Source organism: Python bivittatus, unplaced genomic scaffold (genome assembly GCF_059951505.1).
Source record: "Python bivittatus isolate LINGU-HERP-01145 unplaced genomic scaffold, Pbiv_v1 ctg000850_np1212, whole genome shotgun sequence".
Taxonomy (NCBI): domain Eukaryota; kingdom Metazoa; phylum Chordata; class Lepidosauria; order Squamata; family Pythonidae; genus Python; species Python bivittatus.
Window position 1 is genome coordinate 24,169,164 of NW_028277112.1, and position 21,472 is coordinate 24,190,635.

General features: G+C 37.1%; 1 protein-coding gene across 1 annotated transcript in view; it reads right to left on the reverse strand.

Annotated features, from left to right (window-relative positions):
• DTWD2 (DTW motif tRNA-uridine aminocarboxypropyltransferase 2) overlaps window positions 1-21,472 on the reverse strand; it is a 105,488-nt gene that overhangs the window by 62,117 nt on the left and 21,899 nt on the right. The gene's annotated exons all lie outside the window — the stretch shown is intronic.

The following is a 21,472-nucleotide window of genomic DNA, read 5'->3' on the forward strand; positions in this document are numbered from 1 at the left end:
ATTCTGATAGTAAGGTGTCAGGGCCTGCTCTTGGAAAAGTGTCAAGCCCTAAATTATACTACCACGAGGAGAGACTGGCACAGGAAGGAAGTGTTCATTTTTCTAATTAAACAAAGCCAAGAACTCTGATTACATGAGAACATACTCCACCCCTACCCCCTCCCAAATTGCAAATAATTCTCCTGTTTCCTGATCTGTGCTCCTGCGATAGCCTACTTTAAGTTCCCCATTTTTTGCCCTGCAACTGGATCTTCAGCTTGGACTGGTTTCTGCGGAACTGTTTAGTGCTTGACCTAAGGATGATCTTGGACTTCTCTCAGTATTCCTGCCTCCAAACTTTTCAGGCTAGCAGCTTGCAGTGCTGGCATTATTTATGAGGGCAAGCAACATCTCTCTGAACAGTCTTTGCTACTTTCTGTCTAAATTGCTGCCCTTTAGCTTCGGCTCAATTATTGGTATACGGTTTACAGCATGCTAAAAAAAAGTTCTCAGACTTGGAACTCCCTTGCTTTCTGTTTGCACCAGTCTATGGCTTTCGTAAGACATGTAGGGAGTACTAGTCAGAAATGTATTGAATAAAGCAAATACCCTTGAACTTGTGGCAAAACCACTAGAAACAGTGCTTGGGACTAAGTCTGGGAACCTCACTGTGACTATTCATCCAATTTCATCACTAATATTGACATAATTAGACAGGCATGGAAACAGAAATCAAGCTTATTCTAGACTACTCTGGGATATATATGGATGAATATTAGATAAACATTTCCAAAATAAGTGTTTATGTTAACAAATAAATGAAACATTTTCTGTTTCAAACCAGAAGGATAAAGAGGGTCTCAGTGTTATCTGTTATCTTTGAATAAATATCCTATAGTTTGTGGCAATGAAACTCCATAAGTGAACTCTTTTTACTCACTAAAGAAGGCAGAAGAAAAATAATGTTAAATAAAAAAAATAAGAAAAACCATTTTAAATAAAAAAAAAGATACACTATATATCCTCTTCGAGGACATGAAGAAATACACACCCATGCAAATTATTCATTTTGAATCACAAAGAAAGAGATGGACTGTTATCTGGAATGATCAAGTTTCACTATGGAAGTTGAGTCACAGAACTGAAAACCCAAACTGTGTGCTAGCTCAGGAATTGTCACAAATAGACTACCATTGTGGACTGGAAGTTGCTTCAGATTGGCTCTGGTCTGCAACTGAATTCCCAGCCTAGGTGTGAGGCTATCCTGGCTAGGAATTCTGGGATTTCAATAATTATGGTGTTGTTAGGTTGGGTAAAGACTTGATTAGTCCTTCGTAAGATTCTAAGGAAAAAGTTAAAGACATGCTAGATGCCAAGTCTATTAAACTTATCAGTTACCAAGTCAATTCTTCCATGCTAAAAGCTGCCTTTGTTTTGTAAGGACTTGATTTTTCAAAAATCCCTTTTCTGCCCCTGGAGATCCAGTAAATTAAGCTAACAAGAAAATCAGAGGATTCATTTTAAGTGTAGTGTTTATCTTTGGAAGGGGACTCTTCTCTCTTCCCTGTTTTGCTGCCAAATCCCAGGAAAAGCATGAAGAGAATCCTAATTAGCTGTTTACAATTCCTGCCAATAATGTCTTAAGAGAAACACTCTGGAAACAGCTCTACTTGCATGTAATCCTATTCACATTTACTTAGAGTAAGTCCAAATGAGTTCAATGGGACTTATTCCCAAATCAACATACTTGAACTGCAAAATTAATGTATTTTTTTTAAAAAGCACTTATTTTAAAATATATACATTATAGTAGTACTAATTTGACAAATAGTTGTTTTATATTTGCACTATTAGCATATTAAATTAAACTCCTGTGGTATCACCATAATTTTCTGTGTTCACTGAAATGAACAGTTCCTATTTTATCCTTCAGATTTGTTTTTCTACTTTTTAACATTGCAATTTCACTTCTGTTTCTAAAATGAAAGAGTTGTATTTCTTCCAGAATTATAATTACCTTATTTTATTTATGTTTACATAAGTGCACAGGTTAGTTTGAGAATAAGAAGACAAGATACTTTGGATACACTTCTATTGTCCCTAGGACACAGGGGTTCAGGTACTGTTTGTTCTGATTGAGGGAAATTATAATAAAGGTCTATTGCTGGAAGCTCCTCTGTGTGGAAGACCATTTTTGATTCTTTATGGCCAGAACTTAGAGAGTAGAGAATATAAAAAAGTAAATTCCAGAGATGCTTTGGAGAACTTGGATCTGTTCACAAGAAATAACACTATGCAAGCCTGGAACAGGAATAATTCCTTCCTTCCCATGGGAAAAGAACAATAGGATAGAAAAGGGGCTTACATAAGTTGGGCTATGGGTGAATGGAGGCATGAAAAAGAAAAGTTTATGGCAGCTTGCCTCTGTCTCTCCACACTCAAGGGTACATGAGGGCAGCCCACCCATAGGGTTAGACAACTCTGTGCTAGCCGTTGGGTAGATAGGGCTGATTGGGGGTGGGCGTGGTGAGTGGGTGTGTTTTGTAAGGAAATACTTTCAATGTTGCAAAGTTCTGCTAATGTACCCTTACAATAAAGACAGAGCTAGCACTCCTGGTTGTACTTCTTGTCTGGCCTACATCACAAGGCTAACATCAATCTTGCAAGACTGAAAGTATTTCACCCCTCCTTTCCTTTTACTCTCCAGAAAACTAGTGAGGGTCCTTCCTGAAATGCTTCCCACGCCTCCTCCTCTTCTTCTGTGGACTGAGATATCTTTTCTGTGGACTGAGATATCTTTTACACACCGGTTGTCCAGTCTGCGGTTCTCTCGTCTCCCAAGGTCATTCCCACATACCATTATAGATGCCTAGAACAGTTCTCAAAATGATCCTGCAAAAGTTCCCCTGCCCCCTTTTTACCCAGGAGGGACCAAGCCACCTTAAACAGGACCACTGGTCAGCTATCCAATTACACTACAAAAGTGAAAAAATAAGTATGTTTTGCTACTGCAAAGTCTGCAAAGGAATCTTGGGAAAAGGTGGGAGAGACAAGGGGAAATGATCTGTGTATATCTGTGTATACACAAATGATCTGTGTGTATCTGAAACAGCAAAACAGATCCCAAATAAAAATACATCAAACTGAACTACTATAGGTCTATCATGGGGGAGTTCACTCATTACTTTAAGAACAAACTTTGACAAATTTGTTACGTATATGCAAATTTTACAACAACAAAAAATCCAGCCAAGCTTTTTTCTCTCTTCCTTTCTTTAATTAAAAGGGAACAAGGAACAGCAACAGAAAACTATATAAGATAAAATAAGTATGTATTATGGATTCTATTAACTCATTTTAAAAAAAGGATTTATGTGGGTAATTTCCATTAACAAATTGTAATGCAAATTGCCCACAAGTCAAAAGGGAATATAGTTACTTGAATTATGTCTGCATTTGAACTGAATGGCATTGCAAAATATAGAGAGCACTAAAAACCAATCTTAGGCCAGAACATTTATTATTATTAAAAATAACAATAAAATTTACATAAAACCTAACAGGGATAGCCAAGAATTAATGAACCTGAGATTGTTGACATTTTAATGCATCTCCTTAGGTCTGTAGTTTGAAAGCCTTCTTATTATAAACCATTTTGCAGAACAAGGTATAATGCTAATAGTATTTAAACTAGCCATTAAGAACAATTCATTAAGATGCAGACAAAAGGTTTTTTTTTAATCTCATGTCACCACTAAAATCTACTTTTCTAAGAGCAATGCACATGTAAGTTAATTGCTGGATTTTGGTCATATATCATGGGACCCTCCTATTTCATTGTCTTGTAAACAGATTGTCATTTCTCCTAGCATTTGGTGCCTAAAAATATACTGTCCTTGAACATGGTTACTTCATTTATTATAAAATCTTCATTCTCTGCCTACAATGCTATATAGGTAGTTCTTGACTTACGACCAGTCATTTAATGACTGTTCAAAGGTACAAGCCTAGGAAAGGGTGTTTTACAGCTCAAGCACTTCCGGCCGTCATAAAACATCATTCCCCTGGGTCACATGACCACATTTTGGGCACTAGACAACCGGCTCACATTTACAACTGGTTGCCAAGCACCCCATAATCAAGTGATTACCATTTGCAATCTTCTCTGTGGCTTCCCCAGAAAGTCAGTGGGGAAGCCAGCAGGGAATATTGCAAGCAGAGAGGATGGAGGGGAGCTGAAATCCTTCTGCGGGCTATAGGAACAGAGCTCAAATCTGCCAAAGGATTTCCCCTCTGTGCACAGAGGGGAGGGAAACCCTTTGTGGGGCGGCAGGAACAGAGCTCAAATCCTGAAGATTTCAGCTCCATTCCTGCAGCCCCACGAAGCTGCAGCTCCATGCATCGAGGGGAGGATTTCAGCTGTGTGCAGAGCTGAAACCTTCTGGCAGGCAGTTCTTTCGTTCTCAAAGAGCTGCCTGCCAGGAGGATTTCAGCTCCATAGAGAGCTGAAATCCTTCAGTAAGCAGCTCTTTCGCTCCGCCCACTTAATGATCCAGGAAATCGCTTAACGACTGCAACTGGGAGTGCCCGTATTACAGTTGTTGGGCAAAGCAGTCACTTGGGCACCGCGCTTAATGACTGCTTTGCTCAATGATCAAGATTCCGGCCCCAGTTGTGGTCATTAAGCAAGGGCTACCTGTACCTGTTTATGTAGAAGTACAACTGTATGAATAATTTGACTTATTTTCAAGTTGGCAATTTTATAGGCCTGTACTGTTAAACTGATAACTCTTCTCTTTTGTGTTCCCAGCTGTATGAATTTCCACTTTGCCCATTACAAGTAATAGCCTTAAAAGTTATTTCAAACCTGCAAAACATCTGCTAATGTTAACTGTAACTAAAAAAATGTGGGCCTATGCTCCCTGATGGGGAAATTCTACAAAATTTAGTAGAAACTACCTATGTGATAACTAGATTGAATTTGGAAGCTATGTCAACATTGTGAATGGTCTGTTTAAATAACCAGAATTCCCAACATTTCTTTTGGTTTTAGAAGTGTATGTTATTGCTGTAGTTTCCTATCTATAAGTCAGCACCAGCTGCTCTGGACTAAGACACATGTTCTTGTCCCTACTGCTCTGGATTGAGTTGTATCTTCTTGTCTCTGATAAAGATAATGTGCCATCAAGTTGTTGTTGACTCTTAGCAACCACATACATTTTCTCCATTTCTTCCAACAGTGCACTAATTGCCACTGTAACTGAGCCTATCCACCTTGCTGCTGATTGTCCTCTTCTCTTTCCTTCCATCTTTCCCAGCCTTAGAGCCTTCTCCAGAGAGCTAGGTCTTTGCATAATGTGTCTGAATTCGGATAATTTGAGCCTGGTCATTTGTGCCTTGAGTGACAACTCTGGGTTCATTTGCTTGATGTGTAAGGATCGCCACATTCAACGCTGAATAAAAACTTCGTGAGACATGGGCTCGGATGAAAGTTACTTTACTCGGGTGTAATGCGTAATGGTTACAGACAAAGCCAGGATTGGCTTGGCACGTTCCTTACAGTGTTTATATGGGGTTTACCCCCTTGACTCCGCAGTACCCTGGCTTCCGCCTCTGCCCATACTTGGGTCGCCCCTCCGTTGTCAAGCTCCCCCTCCCTTCTCCTAATGGCAGATTCAGCCCGCTTCCTTTGTCTCATAATCACCGTGCTCATGGAGCTTTTCTTCTGTGGGTAAAACCGGAGGTTTTTAATTGGTTGTTGATTGTTGCTGGATTGCCGAGTTCCTTGAGTATTGTGGTTGCCGTTGCCTGAGGCATTTGGGGAAGCCGGCTGTGTTACAAGATACGTTTTTCCCCTTTGTTCTTGCCTCGGGTTAATTGCCGCCACCTGCCGGCAATTAACTTGCAATTGCCTGTTTACCTTTCCTGGCCTCCTATGCCTGAGGTGGTGAAACTGACTAGCAGTGGTGAAACTAAAACAGTGCCGCTGCTTGGCCGTGCTGGGCTGAATCTGACATGACATTGGTTTGTTTTCTTGGTTGTCCATGGTATTCTCAGAAATCTTCTCCAGTACCAAAGTTCAAAAGCATGAATATTCTTCCTGTCCTGCTTCTTCAAAGTCCAATTTTCACTTTCATAAAGTGACAGAGAGAATACAATGGCTTGCATGATTCTGATCTTTGTAGGTATAGACACATCACACATTATTTGAATATCTTTTCCAAGGCCTATCATCAATAATTTTATGTTTTTTAACCATGTGATTTCCTTGGCAAAAATACAGGAGTGGAGTACTATTGCCTTCTCCTGCACAGTATGTATTGATGCCTTTGTCTTTGTCAGTAAAGTGATCTTCTGCCTCCACCATCTTCCTATATAGCAGCTGTCGAATACAGGTGCCTGCTTGCTTTAACTGGGTGACCTTGATGCTTTGAATGACCCTGCTGGAAATAGACTCTTGGCATACTCTCATAACATTCTTCGCTCATCCTTCCCAAGAACACCACACCACCATGATGAGGCAGCATTGCAGGACTTTGGGCGGGGGTGTGTGGGATTTCTGATCTTTACTAAAACCAATTTAACAAAACAATGAATCCCCCCAACACTGATTTAAACAGAACTGAAACTGATAAATTATATTATTACACATAGTCCTCAGGCTACCACCACTCATTCAGTGACTGTTCTAAGTTAAGACAGTGCTGAATGAGGGGACCTATGACTGGTCCTAGTTCTGGCCACTGTAGTGTCCCTGCGGTCACATAACTGCTATTTGCAACCTTTTCTGCTGGCTTACCATAAGCAAAGTCAACGAGGAAACCTGCAGGGAAGATCGCAAGTCACTCCCATAAGTTGCTGCCACTGCCTTTTGTCCTGAGAAGCCCTGCTATGGAGTATGAGAACCCAGGGATCTCGTACTCTGCAGCACCCCCCCCCACTTGCCTACACTTGGTAGTGGCCCCCACCAGGCCACTCATACTCCATAGTGCCTGCCTGCGGCCCCCACTGGCCTGCCCACACTCAGTAGTACTCGCCCATGACACTCCCTCCCTCACAGTTCTCGCCTGCCAACCTGCTTGCCTAGGACTCAGTTCACATGAGGTCCTCTCCTAACATCTCACAGGGACTCTGGGTTACCACAGCAAGTGGGACTTCCTGCAATGCCATTGCTAAGTGATGTGGTCATGTGACATCATGCTTTACGCCCACATTGCTTAGTGATGGAAATTCTGGTCCCAACTGCCGTCATAACCTAAGGGCTACCTGTAGTATAATAATTAAAATATTCCTGAAGAAAACCTATCTATGTAGTTGCTAAGAGTTGACACTGACTCGATGGCACACTCTTGGTATTCTTATATTTTTATCCCTCTTTTTTAAATATGTATTTTGGTCAACTCATGATCATCAATCAGTTAAATCATGTTTACTTAATGCATAGTATGAAGAAGAGCTAGACAATGGTTATATTATTTATGTGGTTCTTCTGAGAAAGAATTACCAGTCAAGTAGTTTCTCTAATAGCAAAAGTAAATTAAGGATTGTCATGGTCATGATACTTCTATAACATATAACATTTCCCAGTGAAGTTGCACAAAGACAGCTCCAGATATAATTAGATAGTACTCAATTAACTTTGCAGTTAATCTTCCTCAAAGATCTATTTGTTTAAAGAAAAACTGTTACCAGCAAACAGAATAGGCAAAATCTGGTCCACATTAGTATCATAAATTCTAATAAACAATTTTACCCCAGTATATTTTCTGGGTGAATTAAAAAAAGATTGTGTTTGCATTTATTGTTGTATGTGATTTTTCCTAATAAATATACCCTTTGGTTTATAAATTTCACATTTATTTATTTCTTTATTACAATTATATACACTCTCTCCTCACCCAAGATTCCAGGGGATTTACAAACATAACCTCTAATTCACCCCAATCCTGACAGACTACAGGGTACAAGAGAATAAGTTAAACAATGAATAAAATAAAACTAATATAATCCAATCAAATATCAAGTATTGACAAACAGCTTGGGCCAAAGGCATAGTGGAATAATATTGTTTTCACTTGCTTCCAAAAATTATGGAGGAGTGGGGCCCCTTGCACTTCAGGGGGGAGATACATCCATATATATATACATATACATAAAATTGTATTAAAAGTTTTTAAAAGGAAGATAAAAAACTAATACAAACTAATATAAAGTAAGAAGAAAAGAAAAAAAAGAAATCAGAAAGAAAGCTAAAAGTGTAAGAAAAGAAAAGAGTAAAAGAATTGTTCATGAACAGAAGTGTTCGTGAACCGAGGTATTACTGTATATCCTTCTGCCACTGTTTAAATGGTGCATCAGTTGTCAAAACAGGTATTGTCTGAAACAAAAACATCATTCTAGTCAAGACATTAATTTTTATCACAAAAATTCTCCTGAGCAATGATAATTGTAGTTTCTATCTTTTTTAACTTCATTGCATGTCTTAACATAATTATTTTGAAATAACATACAATTTATATTTGTCATAGTGATCTCAAATATTTTACTTTCTACTTGATCTTAAAACCCTTTTTATTTATCAATTCTGTTTGATCTTTTGTTTTCATGTTTATGTTAACATCTTCATCTCTGTTTATTAATCTTAAAACCTACTAATGCACCAAATTCTTTTAGTTTTCCCATTAATGTTTCAATTCCATTTAAAGGAATTTCCAAAACCAACACCAAGTCATCTGCAAAAGCTCTTAACTTACAAGTTTTTTTTAATCTTTACTCCCACAATCTTCTCATCTTGTCTTATATCTCTATTCCATATTTCAAGAACCAAAATAAACAAGAGAGGAGACAGTGGGGGTCCCTGTCTTGTTCCTGTTTGTATCTCACAAGGCTTTGTTAGATCTCCATTAACAATTATTTGTGCTTTCTGTCAGCATAAATTGATCTTACCCATTTTATAAAGTTCACTCCAAAGTTCGTATCTTCCAAAACTTTGAACAAGAAAGCCCAGTTCAAATTGTCAAAGACCTTCTCTACATCTAAGAAAATCAACACAGCTTGTTTTTCATTAAGTTGCACCAAATATTCAAAAATGTCCAACACATTTCTAACATCATCTGTCTTTTATGTAAAAACCCACACTGATCCTCATGTATAAATTCTTGCAAAATTATTTTCAGTCTTTCAGCTAGAACCATTGTAAACAACTAGGAGAAATTATTCAATAATGATATCGGCCTACAGTTTCTTGTTAAAATCAAATTTTGTCCCTCTTTAGGTATCAGTGCTATATTGGCCTCTTTCTAACCCTCTGGCATCTTTTCTCCCTGCAAGATAAAATTCATTGTTTTTTTATAAAGGTTGTAAAAGTTCGTCCTCAAAACATTTTCAATAAAAACCTAATAATCCATCTCGTCCAGGCACCTTTCCTGGTTTAATCTTTTTTATAGCTTCAGAAACTTCCCTTACTATAGGTCCATTCATAATCTGTTTCTCTTCCTGTGTAATCCTCGGTAAATTTTGTTTCTTTAGATAGTCATCTATTTTCTCCAGAGAGATGTCACTTCCTTTATACAAGTTGGAATAATATTGAAAAAATGCTTTTTGAATAGCCGCACTATTCATTTATATACTATCTCTCCCTCGTAATTTCAATATCATTTTCTTTTCTTTTTCTTTTTGTAATTTATATGCCAGCCACTTCCCTGGTTTGTTTGCAAACTCTTGTTTTTTTTTTTGCTTTACATAGTTAATTTTTATTTCCATTTCTCTTACTGTTAACAGAGATAACTGTCATTGTAAAAGCTTAATTTGTTGAGAAATACTTATCCTTTTTGGAAATTTAATTCTTCTTCTTTTCTCTTTATCTCATCCAAAACAGCTTGTGTTTTCTCTTGACTTTTCTTTTTGAGTTCACTATTATGTTGTATAAAATAACCTCTAATAAAAGCTTTACTTGCATCCCAAACCATTCTTAAATCAGTACCTTTATCTAAATTATTTTCAAAAAAGTATTTTAATTTTTTTTTTACAATCCTCCACTATTGCTTCTTTCTGTAGCAACATTTTGTTTAGTATCCAACTAAAAGAACTAGATTACCTTTTATAAACCAAACTCATAGGATTATGATCCGAAAAAGTAATTGGTAGTATCTTTACTTTAGAAAGCTTAGTGGCCAAATTTTTTGAAATCCAAATCATGTCTATTCTTGAAAAGGATCTATGTCTTTCAGAAAAGTCAGTGTGTTCTCTTGAATTGTTATTTTTCTTTCTCCATATATCAACCAGCCCTAAATTGTCCATCAAATCAAAGAAATTTTTTGGTAATTTGCCTTGAGTGATTTTAATATTTTTCTCAGAAGTTCTATCCAGTTGTGGAGAGATCATTCCATTCCAATCCCCCATCAAACATCAATTTTCATAAGAGGAACTTATTAGTCTCCCCATAAGTCCTTTATAGAACAGTACATGATTCTTATTTGGGGCATAAATTCCCAGTATCAAAGTCTTAATCCCATGCCAATTAACTTCCACCCCAACAAATCTACCATGTTCATCAGTCATTACAAGTTCTGGTTTTAATTGGGGATTTATATACAAGGGACTCAATTTCCTCCCTTCCCTTCCCTTCCCTTCCCTTCCCTTCCCTTCCCTTCCCTTCCCTTCCCGCCTGCCTGCCTGCCTTCCTTGTCTCTTGTAGGCAAATTATATCTTGTTTTAATTTTTTGAAATAATTTGTTTTCCTCTTTTGAGGACCATTTGCTCCATTTATATTCCACATTAAACAATTGTAATCTATAATCAAGCAGAAAGAAAGAAAGAAAGAAAGAAAGAAAGAAAGAAAGAAAGAAAGAAAGAAAGAAAGAAAGAAAGAAAGAAAGAAAGAAAGAAAGAAAGAAAGAAAGATGGAAGGAAGGAAGGAAGGAAGGAAGGAAGGAAGGAAGGAAGGAAGGAAGGAAGGAAGGAAGGAAGGAAGGAAGAAAGAAAGAAAGAAAGAAAGAAAGAAAGAAAGAAAGAAAAAGAAAGAAAGAAAGAAAGAAAGAAAGAAAGAAAGAAAGAAAGAAAGCTGTAGCACCTAGTTCAGTATCATCCCTTTCATCCTGTTGCACCTGTTGGAAATTTTTGTATAGTCTCATCTGACACCTCCATTGGAATCTCTTCCAATTTCTCTTTAAATTTTTCTAGAAATTCCCTCGCCTTCTGGACAGAATTCAGTCATAACCTCTGCTGTTGAAAAGTAAAAATCACACCTTCCAATTGTCCCACTGAAATGGAATCCCTTTCTGTTTTAATCTAACAGTCAAAAAAGAATAGTCTTCTCTTACGCAAACTTCTAATAGAAATTTATTTAAGAACAATTACATCTGTATTATCAATCTTCAGTCTTGTATTAAAATGCTGTTGCAAAACCTGATCTCTTGTCTTCTTCCTGACAAAGTGCATCAAGATATCCCTTGGAATGTTTCCTATTCTTCTTGCAAATCTTGTATTCTTTTCTCTAATATCTTCACCAGAATCCTCTGGGATTGCTCTAAATCTCAGACAAAATTCCTTCTCTCTTAATTCCAATACAGCCAAATTATCTAGTTCTCTTTCCAACTCTGTATAACTAATTACTCTCCAGAATTTCCACTTTATCATTAATTTGTTTTACATCTCCAGACACTTGATTTGCAGAGCTTTCCCATCTTCTTCACTTCTTTCATCTCTTCTTTCGTCTTTACAAGTCTTTGATCCATTCTTTTTTCAAAAGCTCTCAATTTTATATCAAATGATTCAGCTAACGTATTGCCTAATTCCTCAAACATTTTCTGAAATAAATCTGGTGTAATTCCTCTCTTTGCAGGTTACTCTAGTGATCCTCTCCTCCTCTCTGCTGTTTTTGTCACTTTTCTGGAGGTTCTCATCTAAATATTGTAATCCAAAAGTGAAAGCGTTCCTCAACTGCAAGGGGAAGAGGAAAAGGCAAGCTCCCCCCCTTTTTTTCCTGTTTTATCTTCTTGTACCCTTAATACCTTCATCTCAAATAGCACTCCGTAGTTACATTCAGCATCACAGTCTGGCTCATATTACCTTTATCTTTTGTTTTGTAAAATCCACCAATTGTCTTCACTCTTTAATATAAAACAAAAAACATTCCCATGAAGGTCCGGTTCATTTGTCTATTTTAATTTCAATTTGTTCAAAAGCACTTTCACCAAAAAATAATCTTTCAAAATAACTATCCCCTTTATGCATAAACTTTGTTGTATCCACTCCTTGTTAAGCTTTTTGCCAAAAATTTTTAACTCTTTGAAATCCTTTTTCTTTTTTTCCTTCTTAATCCAGAAAGAATGTTGACTCACCAAGTGGAATTCTCTTATCCTGCCACTCAGAAAATCTCTCTTTAGCTATAAATTAATTACATCTGAAAGTGTTTAAGAAATGAGGCTTGTGTGAACCTTATGTCCATCTAGGCTGCATTACGGCTGTGAGCTTGGTTGAAATCCCTTGCCTTCTAGCTGCTCAATTCACGAGCCAATTGCAAAAACCTCTGTTCCTGCAATCTATTCACGAGCAGCTGTCTGAGTGAAAATGGGTGATCTCACGATCTCTCCTTTATCCAGAAAGACTGCGTCGGCCAGAATTCACCATCTGGCTGCCATTCTCCACCACAATGCCATTCCTGCTCCTTCAGGGAGTCTAGTCCACCAGAAGTTCTCACCAGAAGCCCTCAGGGGGAGAGATTTCCATAAAAAGTGAGGGCTACTAAAGAGAAGTTCTGCAAAGCTTCTGGTCTTTTGCCATTGTTGCTCCAATCTCTTGTATTGTTTCCTATCCAAAAGCTGTCCCCCTCCCTGATACAAGATCAGGGGCTAAAGGAGAAGCAGTAATTTTTAGACTTTTAAAATTCTATAATCAGGCTTAATATAAGCTTTTAAAAGCTTAAGTATCTTTAATCTCCATGCCTTTTTGTTTTCAATACAGAACATGTAGTCTTTACACACTGAATAACATGTTCATATACTTTCAAGAAATGGCTATGGCCACTTCCATACCTCCACCTTTTTACTTCTTTACTCTAAAACAGCTTAAAATTAATCTGCAATTGTCATCCCTGCCACCAGGGGACTGAGAACACAGTGACACAATCTGTGTTCCCTCCAGCTGACCAATAGCAGAGTGCACTATTATTATTATGCTGTTACTGCTGCTGCTGCTATCATTGCCCAGCTGCTTAATTGTCTCAGGCCCAAGAAGTTAAACAAAACAAAACAAAACAAAAAAACTCTCCCTTACTGCATGTAAAATAGGAAATAAATTGCTACTGCCAATCCATGGTATTATTATGGGAAGCTATGTAAGATAATTTTGAAAATTATGGGAAACAAACGAAGCTGCCTTGTCACATTCATTACACTGCATATACAAAGATTTGAAAGTGTAATAATGGCTTATCAGCCATTTTGCAACTACAGTGGTACCTCGGGTCACGAACTTAATTCGTTCCGCAACTCTGGTCGCGACCTGAATCAAATTTTCCCATAAGGTTCAATGTAAATACGGTTAATCCGTTCTGAACCATATGTATTTTTTTTTTAAACCACAAAAATATGACACAAAGTACAGTACAGTACAGTACAAAGAGAGAGAACACTAACCTTGCTTGAGGCGTGGAGGACAGGAAGGCGGGTGGGGAGGCGGTTATTGTTTGGAGGGAGAATCCCCCTCCCTACAGGAAGCCACGACCACGTGTGTCAGCAGGGAAAATGGCCACAGATCCTGTTCATCACCCGATGCAGAGTTCGCGAACGGAAGCAAAATTTTCTTTTTTTTTTTTTATAAATTTTTTATTTTTACAACAAACACAAAACAAACATGAACAAACAAAAACATAAAAAGGCATAAAAAAGTATCTTCCATTTTATACCGTGTGTCAACCAGTTAAACTCGTTGGTGCCCCTTTCATAATCTTAAATTCTCATATCATCTATTCAAAATATACTTGTATACTTATCAATTAACAATCATTAATCATTCATAGCTAATCTATAAAATCATATATTACAAAAAATTTTAACTTTCAATAGGATTAGTAATACATTTCCATCTATCTATTATATGTGTATATATATAATAATTAATATCAAATTTCTATTATAAAATTTCTTAATCTATTACATTACTATATTTTCTCATCTAATCATTAATAAAAGCAAATCCCGTGTCATATAAAATTACTTATCTTCTTACTCTAGTTTCAAATCTCAGTTTAACTCATCTCTGCACATTCCATAATTTTCAATAACTTCCTCCTGCATAAGTACTTTTTAATTTTTCCAATTCTTAAGAGTTACAGTTCTAACCAATATCAGTTACAATATCAATTACAGTTCTAACCAAGTTACAGTTCTAACCAGATTCTTCACTACATGTTATACAATTTTTAACTATATATCTCAGATTTATACTTTATTCCAGCGCTTGCATAATTTTGAGTTCACCCTTTTCATTCAATATCCCAAGATATCTAACTGTTCATCCCTTTTTCTATATTATTGGATAAGAGAAAGCAATAATAAATGTCCTTTTGAACATTCTGCTTTTGGAAGCTTCTGTCAGTTCCATCATTGTTGTATTCCCCTGATTTTTCTTTAAACATCTCCAGTAGTTTCTTTCAATATTGTTTTACTTCTTCTTTTTGTGCATTCTCTTAGTACAATTTTCCATTATGATCTTGTATAATCTTTTTCTCACCCTCAGTGCCAAGAACAAATCTGTCTCTTCATTTATCAGTTGATTAACCCTTTTAATTCTCAGTTTATAGGCCTCACAATAATTCTGTTTAATGTTTCTGATTTCTTGTACTATTTCTTCCTTTTCCAATGATCCCGGTTTATATTTAATTAAGTCCATTTTAGCTTTAATATCTTTTTTTCTTTTTTTTTATTTTTTTTTTTAGAATTTATGCAGCTCTTCTTCCAATTTTTTATAGTCATCCTCAATAGTTTAAAGATCTTTTTCTGCATTGTGTTTCTCGTATAGTCTATTATCTTGATAAACCTTCATTGAGTCAAAGGATTCTTTATCTTTGTTCTTGCCAAAAATAAGAGAAAAAAAGAAGCAAAAGGAGAAAAAAAAAAAAGGAAAAATAAAAAGAAAAGAAAAAGAAGGGAAAGGCTAAGCCTCTTTAAAAAAAAAAAAATCCATCTGGGGGGGGAATAGAGAGCAAAGCAGAGCTTCTAGCAGAAAAAAGAGCTACTGCCACTAATCAAGGCTCTTGTGACTAGCTCAAACTTTCCATCTTAATATTTTCATAATCGCTTTCAACTCCACTTTCTTGTTTATAGTTACGGATGGCACCTGTATAAACATGCACATCCCACTATCTTTTTAGAAAGCACAGAGTCCTTGAGCGTGCGTCACAATAAAAAAAGAAAGCACTAAATCGAGCCTCTAGATGGCAGTGCAACTTTCTTTCATTTACTTTCTCTTAACTCCACTTTCCCCATTTCAAAGTCAAAAAAATATAAATTTCTTATAACAATAAAGAAATCTTAGTAAAAAAAAAAAAAAAAGGCTTAAAATAAAGTTATTGAATATTAAAAAAAGAAAGCCAATCCAGTTAAAAATATATATTTTTTTAAAAGAAAAACATCTTATCAATTCCACTAAAAAGGGAAAGTTAGAAAAATTTTCTCCCCCTTCTTTTTTTTTAATAGGGTTCAATCTCGCCGCTTAATCCACTTTTCTTCACTTTTAAAAATCTCTTTAAGTTACTTAAGGTGTTCTCTAAGAATAGTTGAATAGTAAAAGTCCATCTCACCCAGTTGACACCCCTCTCTTCCATCTTCCTTTGGAGCTGTCCCGGCTTTCGCAGCCATTTTTGGCTGCCTCTCCTCCGCCGGCTTCAAGAGCTTCTCCTGGGATCGATCTGGGACTTGCGGCGTCCCTGAGATCCGCGGGACGCGCCCTTTGCGTTCGCCATCTCTACGGGACGGCTTAGGTCCATCGGGACCGTCCGGGGGAGGAGATATCAGCTGCGATCCTGGGAGCCCAGGATCGCCCGCCGTATCGCCGCGACGCCAGCTCCGCCCTCGGAAGCAAAATTTTCTGAACGGTGCTGTTCGTGACCCGAATTGGTCATGAACAGAAGCGTTCGTGACACGAGGTACCACTGTAGGTGTTTTTGCCAGCATCTCTAACCATGGCTGCATGCTATAGTGTCTAGGGTGGAAGAGATACATCCTAAACAGTGCAGACAGATTCCAGAAATTCCACTTTAAAATGCAACCAGGGGTGATCATTTTATGTGTCAATTGTTTGCAAATCCCTGCAGTTTTTCCATCTGTGATAAAACCGACAAGAGTTCTCTACTCTTTGGCAAGGGATCAGTTATTATGCAGAGCTATTCCCCCACCCCACCCCCTACCAGGCACTTTGGAAAAGAATGCTCATTTGGGTGCAGAAACTAGGAGATGGAGAAAGGTAAGATAATGGACTGCCCACAAGCTCCAGCATTGTAAATTAAAAGTTTTGTTGAAGTTCCAAATAAGCCACCAAAGAGCCAGGAAACACACACACACACACACATACACACACACACACAGCTTGGCTCTTAAAATGTGCCAATGCCATATGATCAGACAGGATGAGAGATAATCATTGCTCTGGTGGAGGCACCTTAAGTTCAATGGAACTGACTCTGAGCAAACATACACTGAAGGATTTGAAAGTAGATAAGCACTTACTGAAGCAAGGAAACTTTTCTCTCTGCTTTCAGTGATATTCCCAAATGAATTCCTTGTGTCACTATTCAGTCAAGGGAAAGTAAAGAAACGCACTTTGGAATCCAGTAAGGGCAAAACTATACTGCAATCCCAGCCCATGGGGTGAGAGTGCAGTACAAGTAATATACACCAGGTTCTCTGCAATATGCAAGCTCTTTTCCATGAATAATTTGTCATAATGATAGGTTATTGCTTTAATATAATATTCTTAATCACTTTTATAATTAAGTAATCAAAAACTGAAAATGCACATATGTTAAAATCGAAATCTGCTACACATCTGATAGAGTACACACATTGTGCTATGAGTCCTAATATAGTTTGGGTTATCAGATCTGGGCTGCAAAAATCCAGATCATCACTACATGGCATCAAATTATGGTAATCTGGATTTTTACAACTGAGATCTGGTAGCCCTACACTGTAGTTTGCTTGGTTAGAGGTTATGCAAATCTAGCTTGTATGAATCATGCTTGTATGAACCCATGTACGTGTGGTTTACTCATTAAATCATGTTTAAACGAACTACAGTTTAATACAGTGCCTGAATTTGGATTCTCAGTGAAATGGAAATTATAGAGTTTAGGTGTGCACTATCCTACAACTACTGTTCATGTACTTACGAAGAATGGGTCTGGACTGCATTTATCCCAATTAACAGAATATTTCTTAATCGCTTAATTTCTAAGACATGCACTCTAAGCTTCAGTTAAGTTCGTTAATTCCTGCAATTCATAAATCAGCAATCTCAGTAGCTGCTGTACTCTCCCTCTCAGTTAGATTATATAATATGGGAGGCTGCACCAACATTTCTTCTATTTCTTCTTACAAAGGCACAGAAGAGGCTGAAGTGAAGCAGAGCTTCTTAAAAGCATTATAGTGTTTTTGCTGTGTTTTGGCTGGATGGTAAAGTTTTGCTAAAAAATCTGAGTGCTAAAAGTGCAGCCTCATTATCTATTCTTTCCTTTTATGCTAAATGAAATGGCAAAATATCTGAAACCATTTGACTGAGATTAATATAAGGCAATGGAATATGCGTCAAAACTTTTAAGAGGGAGAAGTGTTATTGAATGCTTATCTGGTACCTATTCATCCAGCTTTTTTTCTGTTTGTCAATAACCAAGATGAGAGCACAGGAATGTAGAAATTGGCACATTTTCTTATATATTCTGGGGGGAGGGTTTTAGGACCTTTATTACAATGCCCCAGCTTTATGATTCATAAGTGCCATTAATTGATGACACAGACTTAAGTCAGAAAGTTTGATAAGTTTTACTATTAAAAAAAAGAGAGAATTTAAAAAGTTAGAGAAACTATATTTCTCTATAAATATTCACTCTTCTATAAATATATGGTATATTTAAACGGTTGCTTTCCTCCACTTATTTCATTAGATTTAGATGCTGCCCAACTCCAAAGCATCTCTAATATACCCCAATCCATTATAATAATGAGTGTTATCATTTCTAATTTACAGAAGAATCTATAATTTCTGTGTATTCCAGAATAAGGCTTGAAATTAGGTAGTTCATAAAACATGATACAGAAAGCATTTATACATTTTAGTGTAATATATATATGAATGAATGTACAGCTGAGCAAATCCTTTAAAAGAGGTGCTTCAGAATTTATTTATTTATTGAAACAATATTTGCTTAATTTCTTCAGTATTAATATTGTTTCAACTGGGCAAATTTAAGTGGCTTACAAGTAAAATATGTAACAAAATACATGACAATACAATCTACAAAATTTACTCCAATTAACTCCATAAAATCTTAATGAATAATAGTGCCATACATGTCCTAGGTATTTAATGATCACAATACTAATTCCCAAATGCCTGCTAGAATAACCACTTTTTAAAAGTTTTCTAAATATTAATAGCAAGGATGCAGCTCTACCACCAAAGTAGTTGGTCATAGTACAGGTAATATAGGAAGGGAGCCCTGTCAGGGAATACTTGTCTCTGGGTCCTCTCCCGCTGCACCTTTTAACAGGGTGTGGACTTTGAATATATCAGCACACATCATGTAGACAGATTCTACTGAAAACAAGCACTCTCATATATATAAAAGTCTTAAGCCATTTAAGACTTTATAAGTTATTACCAACACCTTGTGGTATCCTTCAACTTTTGTTCATGTACTTATGAAATGAAGAATGGGTCTTAACTGGATTTGTCCCAATTACATTGACAGAGTATTTTTTAATCACCTAATTTCTAAGACATGCACTCTAAGCTTCAGTCAATTCAGTCAACAGGGGCATGAATGACTTTTGCCAGTGCTTTCTGCTCCAGAAAATGGTCATAACTGAAACAGCAATTGAAGCTTGCTACAATCTCCATCTACTGATCTACCAGATTCTGAAAGACCCCCAGATTATGAACCAGCTCCTTTTGGGGAAATGCAACACCATCCCAAGCTAACATTGAAATAGTCCCAGAATTACTTGGCTTCTTAGTCCTGTTTGTATTGAACTTCAACCTATTCCTCCCTATCCAAACCCTTACAGCCTCTAGATGCTATTTCCCAATCAATCTGGGATAGTTGTATAATTGGATGTAAACTGAATACTGATGAAGTAGAGTGATGATACCATACCCCAAACTATTGGAAGACTTCTCCCACTAGTTTCATATAGGTGCTAAACAAGATAGGGGAGAAAGTTGAGCCCCAGAGCATCCCATATTGGAGTATTTGAAGGCTCAATCTCTCCTCCCCCACATATACCAAATGCCCACTCAGGAAGGAATGGAACCACTCCAAACTGGTATTTCCAATCCCTATCACTTGCAAGTGGTTCAGAAGGACATCATGATCAATGGAATCAAAGGCCATGGAAATATCCAGGATTACTGAAAGATTGGGTTCTTCTAAGTCCCACCAGTTTATACAGGACAGTGATCAGTGCAGATGCTCAGGTCTGAATCCCAAATGCAAAGAAACGTGAGCATCACACTTGAGTATTAAAGTCTCTATATCTTTTTCCAGGCTTCTCTGCAAGTGTGTGCAAGCACAGCTATTTTGCTTCATTTTTTTCGCCCAGCATATGCCTGTGGAAACAGAGGAAAAAAGCTTTTCAACAGAAGCCTAAATCTAGAAAATGACTGTGGCTGCTTTAATGAACTAAAAAAGGATACTTCATATGGACTTCTTTTGAAGGGCTTGCTGTTCCATGCACAGAACAGCCGTGGGAAAATGAGGGGGATGGTGCGGGGGGCAGATTTGTGGGACATATGGTGCTGGGACTTTAATGGTAGTGGCTGAGAGGAAACAGAATGGAGGGAAGGAACAGTGCTATGAAAATTTGGAGCAGTGGACTGTTGGGATATGTGACTCTAGGAGCTTTTAAGAAGAGTAGGGAAAAGAGGGGGTGAAGCATGTTAGCCTTGCCTTTCTTGGCTCATAAAATCACTCTGGGGATCCTTTCAGATTTTGTTGTGGCTGAATCCCTAAAACATGCCACATTTTCTTTCTGCCAAATTGCAGCCATTCTGAAACAGCTTATGTCAGCCCAATAGGTAGACCGGACCAGGAAATCAACTCCATAGGAAGGCAAAAACTACTTTTATTGAGATTGGCTATAATAATAGAATCGTGCAAATCTAATTGTAATGTACCTCTTTCTTATAGTTCAGTGAATTAGGGAGGCGTCTGCCTGAGCTGCTTCTGAATGTTATCTTGTTGTTCTACACTTAAAAAATATTCCAGCCCCTTTTGTCTAGGTAATGGTTCCTGCACATTTCCATGTTCCTTATTATCTATATCTTAGTATAAATTATAGTGCATGGTGGTTTGTTCTGTTTTTGACATATTTCACACCCCACATTCAGCATTTGTTTTGTGCACAATCCTGCATAGACCTGTTTGAAAATATTGTGATGTTTTAAAAAAAGTATATAAAGTTCTATGTTTGGTTTTCACTGTCTCTGACTTAGTATTTTCTATTGGTTTATACAACACAGAAAATATAAATTGCATATCTAATGAGTTGGAACACATCCGTTGTGACACTACAAATTAAAAAGAAAAGCATTAAGAATTTTTGCAAAATGTACAAATGAAAGGAAACAGAATAAAGTCTCAGCAAAATTTCAAGCAGAAAAAAGAATGCATTAGAGAAATGCACCACTGCCCTCTACAGTTCACTCTAAAACTCCATGCTCAATTTTTATATGAATTAGTATCTTCAAAAAGTATTTATAGGTTTAAAAAAAAAACTAGTTTAAATCACGCAGTAGAAAGCAATAATTAAACTCAAATTCACAGTAATTTTGTGGTACAAACATGTGGTACAACTCAATCGGGGGTGGGGGACAGACAGACCAGGGGAAAAAAATTACCCAGCTCCCTTACATTGTCAACACCGGCTTGCAATATTCCATCTGAAATAAATTCTATAGATTTATTACCTAGGGCTACAAAAATCTGAACAGCCACTATTTTTGCTCCATCAAGTGCTAATGCAGACATCTGCACCTAAATTTGATAACCTTATTTTCTCCCCCTGTATATGTATCTGTATGTATGCACGTGTGACAATAAGGAAGAGAAATAGCTGGACAGGTTAGAGAATAAAAGGAAGAGAAAAAAACTATTTGTAGAAAGTTCAACATTGGTTTCTGCTGTGGTCAGCAGGAAAATCCTTATGCATATTTACTTTGTAGTGAGTCCCACTGAGTTTAATTACTCTTACTCTCAGGTAAGTATCCTTAGACTTCT